At 60.6% G+C, this 5,124-nt stretch overlaps 1 pseudogene; it reads left to right on the forward strand.

Annotated features, from left to right (window-relative positions):
* Positions 1-2,093: 2,093 nt before the first annotated feature.
* On the forward strand, positions 2,094-3,977 carry LOC150001132 (18S ribosomal RNA; annotated as a pseudogene).
* The last annotated feature ends 1,147 nt before the right edge of the window (positions 3,978-5,124 follow it).

Raw genomic sequence — 5,124 nt, forward strand, 5'->3', positions numbered from 1 at the left:
GGTCGCTCGCTCGTCTCCTACGTGGAGAACTGTGGCCATTCTCGAGCGAATACATGCCGACGGGCTCTTGCCCCTCCAGTGGGCGGGGAGAGGCGTCCTCCATCCGCCTGGCTTCCCGCCTCGGCGATGTCGCTCTCGCTCGCTCACCTCCGCCTCTACCTGGTTGATCCTGCCAGTAGCACATGCTTGTCTCAGAGATTAAGCCGTGCGTGTGTCGGTACGCACGGCCGGTACAGTGAAACTGCGAATGGCTCATTAAATCAGTCATGGCTCCTCTGGTCGCACGCTCGTCTCCTACGTGGAGAACTTTGGCCATTCTCGAGCGAATACATGCCGACGGGCGCTGGCCCCTGCAATGGGCGGGGAGAGGCGTCCTCCGTCTGCCTGGCTTCCCGCCTCGGCGATGTCGCTCTCGCTCGCTCACCTCCGCCGCTACCTGGTTGATCCTGCCAGTAGCACATGCTTGTCTCAGAGATTAAGCCATGCGTGTGTCGGTACGCACGGCCGTTACAGTGAAACTGCGAATGGCTCATTAAATCAGTGATGGTTCTTGTGGTCGCTCGCTCGTCTCCTACGTGGAGAACTGTGGCCATTCTCGAGCGAATACATGCCGACGGGCTCTTGCCCCTCCAGTGGGCGGGGAGAGGCGTCCTCCGTCTGCCTGGCTTCCCGCCTCGGCGCTGTTGTTCTCGCTCGCTCACCTCCGCCAAGATCTGGTTGATCCTGCCAGTAGCATATGCTTGTCCCACAGATTAAGCCATGCGTGTGTCCGTACGCACGGCCGGTACAGTGAAACTGCGAATGGCTCATTAAATCAGTCATGGCTCCTCTGGTCGCTCGCTCATCTCCTGCGTGGAGAACTTTGGCCATTCTCGAGTGAATACATGCCGACAGGCGCTGGCCCCTCCAATGGGCGGGGAGAGGCGTCCTCTGTCTGCCTGGCTTCCCGCCTCAGTGGTGTCGCTCTCGCTCGCTCACCTCCGCCACTATCTGGTTGATCCTGCCAGTAGCATATGCTTGTCTCAGAGATTAAGCCATGCGTGTGTCAGTACGCACGGCCGTTACAGTGAAACTGTGAATGGCTCATTAAATCAGTGATGGTTCCTGTGGTTGCTCGCTCGTCTCCTACGTGGAGAACTTTGGCCATTCTCGAGCGAATACATGCCGACGGGCGCTGGCCCCTGCAATGGGCGGGGAGAGGCGTCCTCCGTCTGCCTGGCTTCCCGCCTCGGCGATGTCGCTCTCGCTCGCTCACCTCCGCCTCTACCTGGTTGATCCTGCCAGTAGCACATGATTGTCTCAGAGATTAAGCCATGCGTGTGTCGGTACGCACGGCCGGTACAGTGAAACTGCGAATGGCTCATTAAATCAGTCATGGCTCCTCTGGTCGCACGCTCGTCTCCTACGTGGAGAACTTTGGCCATTCTCGAGCGAATACATGCCGACGGGCGCTGGCCCCTGCAATGGGCGGGGAGAGGCGTCCTCCGTCTGCCTGGCTTCCCGCCTCGGCGATGTCGCTCTCGCTCGCTCACCTCCGCCTCTACCTGGTTGATCCTGCCAGTAGCACATGCTTGTCTCAGAGATTAAGCCATGCGTGTGTCGGTACGCACGGCCGTTAAAGTGAAACTGCGAATGGCTCATTAAATCAGTGATGGTTCTTGTGGTCGCTCGCTCGTCTCCTACGTGGAGAACTGTGGCCATTCTCGAGCGAATACATGCCGACGGGCTCTTGCCCCTCCAGTGGGCGGGGAGAGGCGTCCTCCGTCCGCCTGGCTTCCCGCCTCGGCGCTGTTGCTCTCACTCGCTCACCTCCGCCACTATCTGGTTGATCCTGCCAGTAGCATATGCTTGTCGCACAGATTAAGGCATGCGTGTGTCAGTACGCATGGCCGGTACAGTGAAACTGCGAATGGCTCATTAAATCAGTCATGGCTCCTCTGGTCGCTCGCTCATCTCCTGCGTGGAGAACTTTGGCCATTCTCGAGTGAATACATGCCGATGGGCGTTGACCCCCCAGGGGGCGGCTGAGGCGTCCGCCGTCCGCCTGGCTTCCTGCCTCGGCGCTGTCGCTCTCGCTCGCTCACCTCCGCCACTATCTGGTTGATCCTGCCAGTAGCATATGCTTGTCTCAGAGATTAAGCCATGCGTGTGTCAGTACGCACGGCCATTACAGTGAAACTGCGAATGGCTCATTAAATCAATGATGGTTCCTGTGGTCGCTCGCTCGTCTCCTAGGTGGAGAACTGTGGCCATTCTCTGGCTAATACATGCCAACGGGTGCTGATCCCCCTCGCAGGGGGGATGTGTGTATTTATCAGACCAATACCAACCTGGTCAGCCTCCCCTTGGCCGCCACCCCCTCCCCGCGGGGGTGGGGTCCCGGGGTGCTAGGGCGCCGGCAGCTCTGGTGACTCTAGATAACGTCGGGCCGATCGCACGCCCCCCGTGGCGCGGACGACGCATTCAAACGTCTGCCCTATCAACTTTTGGTGGTAGTCGCCGTGTCTCCCATGGTGAGCACGGGTGACGCGGAATTACGGTTCGATTACGCAGAGGGAGCCTGCGAAACGGCTACCAAATCCAAGGAAGGCAGCAAGCACGCAAATTACCCACTCCCGACCCGGGGAGGTAGTGACGAAAAATAAGAATACAGGACTGTTTCGAGGCCCTGTAATGAAATGAGTTCACTTTAAATCCTTTAACGAGGATACATTGGAGGGCAAGTCTGGTGCCAGCAGCCCCGGTAATTCCAGGTACAAATTGCGTATATTAAAGTTGCTGGAGTTAAAAAGCTCATATTTGGATTTTGGGAGCGGGCGGGTGGTCCGCCGCGAGGCGAGCCACCGCCCGTCGCCTCTCGGCGCTCCCTCGATGCTCTTAGCTGAGTGGCTCTTGGGGCCCGAAGCGTTTACTTTGAAAAAGTTAGAGTGTTCAAAGCAGGCCCGAGCCGCCTGGATACCGCAGCTAGGAATAATGGAATAGGACCGCGGTTCTATTTTGTTGGTTTTCGGAACTGAGGCCATGATTAAGAGGGACGGCCGGGGGCATTCGTATTGCGCCGCTAGAGGTGAAATTCTTGGACCGGCGCAAGACGGACCAGAGCGAAAGCATTTGCCAAGAATGTTTTCATTAATCCAGAACTAAAGTCGGAGGTTCGAAGACGGTCAGATACCGTCGTATTTACGACCAGAAACGATGCCAACCGCCGATGCGGCGGCGTGATTCCCATGACCCGCCGGGGAGTTTCCGGGAAACCAAAGTCTTTGGGTTCCGGTGGGAGTATGGTTGCAAAGCTGAAACTTAAAGGAGTTGACGGAAGGGCATCACCAGGAGTGGAGCCTGCGGCTTAATTTGAGTCAACACGGGAAACCTCACCCGGCCCGGACACAGACAGGATCGAGAGATCGATAGCTGTTTCTCGATTCCGTGGGTGGTGGTGCATGCCCGTTCTAAGTTCGTGGAGCGATCTGTCCGGTTAATTCCGATAACGAACGAGACTCTGGCGTGCTAATAAGTTATGCGACCCCGAGCGGTCGGCGTCCCCCAACTTCTTGGAGGGACAAGTGGCATTCAGCCACCGGAGATTGAGCAATAACAGGTCTGTGACGCCCTTAGATGTGTGGGGCTGCACGCTCGCTACACTGACTGGCTCAGCATGTGCCTACCCTCCGCCAGCAGGTGCGGGTAACCCGTTGAAGCCCATTCGTGATGGGGATCGGGGATTGCAATTATTCCCCACGGAGGAGGAGTTGTCAGTAAGTGCGTGTCATAAGCTTGAGTTGATTAAGTCCCTGGCCTTTGTGCACAGCGCCCGTCGCTACTACCGATCAGATGGTTTAGTGAGGCTCTCGGACCGGCCCCGCTGAGGTTGACCCACGGCCTCGACGGAGCGGTGAGAAGAGTGCCGAACTTGACTGTCTAGAGGAAGTAAAAGTCGTTACAAGGTTTCCGTAGGTGGAGCTGCGGAAGGATCATGGACGTGGAAAGCGAGACAGAGAGCGGAGGAGTCAGTTCCTCCCTCTCGTGGGCTTTGTTCCCCGCGTGGACGTGGGTTTTTGGCCACGTGCGTGTGCGGGCCGGCCGCCGTTGGCGGCCCGCGAGAGTCTCGGAGAGAGAGCGAGCAGAAGGGGAGTGTAGGCGCAGAGGAGGAGAACGGGGTGCTCGGGGAGGGCCGTGCGTGCCTCAGGGCGTCCCGGCCGGTCGCACCCCTATTGCCCGCCCGCCTGTGTGTCCGCCCGTCCCGCCGCGTCTCGTCCAACCTCGACCCGCCGCTCCCGGCGCTACAGTGGGCGTGCGGCTCCCGTTCCGTGTTTCGGCTCTACCGGCGTCATCGCCCCCCCGCCGGCTGTGCCGGCCCCTCCCCTTCCCCCGACCGTGCCTCCCTGCTCACAATCCCGCTTCCCACCGCAGCCCCTCGCCTGCCAGCGCGGCGATAGGGGCCTGGGCTGCGCGGGTTTGCGGGGAGGCGCGGAGGGGTGTGGGTGCGGCGTTCGGTGGTTGGGGGGTTGTGGGGGATGTCCGGGTAGGCCCGGGATGCGTGAGGCGGGGAAAGGTGGCGACGTCATCGCGGTTGGGCGGCGGTTGTGTCGCCCGCTCCGTGGGTGTGTGGGGCGTGCCGCGTCCGTTCTCCCTGGCACGGCAACCCCCGCCGCTCGCTCTCCTCCACCCTTTCCAGGTACCTAGCGCGTTCCGGCGCGGAGGTTTAAAGACCCCTGGGGGTGTCGCGTGCCCGTCTCTGTTCGGGGGCGTTTCGTCCCGTTCGGGGGCGGGGCGAGCCGTCGGGTGAGGGGGCTGGGGGGATACGTTGCTGGCGTACCTCTCCCCTGCCCCGGTTGCCTTTTACTCACCCTTGCGCGGACTCCGCCTACCCGGGCCCACCATGCGCACTCGGTGACGATGGGGGCTCGTTAGGGAAGGCGGGAACCCCCCGGGCGCCTGTGGGGCCGTTATGGGGGACGCCCGGCCGCGTGGTCCCGGGTTTGTCGCTCCGGATGGACCCCTGTGGTGAGACGCACTTGACGTGTCTGAGTGTGTTCTAGTCTTCCGTCGCTGGGCGGCTCGAGGGATGCTCTCCTCCCCGTGGGCAGGAGGGGCAGTGCCGCGCTTGGATCCGTAGGTGAAGCT

Source organism: Furipterus horrens, unplaced genomic scaffold, assembly GCF_987537825.1.
Source record: "Furipterus horrens unplaced genomic scaffold, mFurHor1.1.pri manual_scaffold_10, whole genome shotgun sequence".
NCBI classification, from domain to species: Eukaryota; Metazoa; Chordata; class Mammalia; order Chiroptera; family Furipteridae; genus Furipterus; species Furipterus horrens.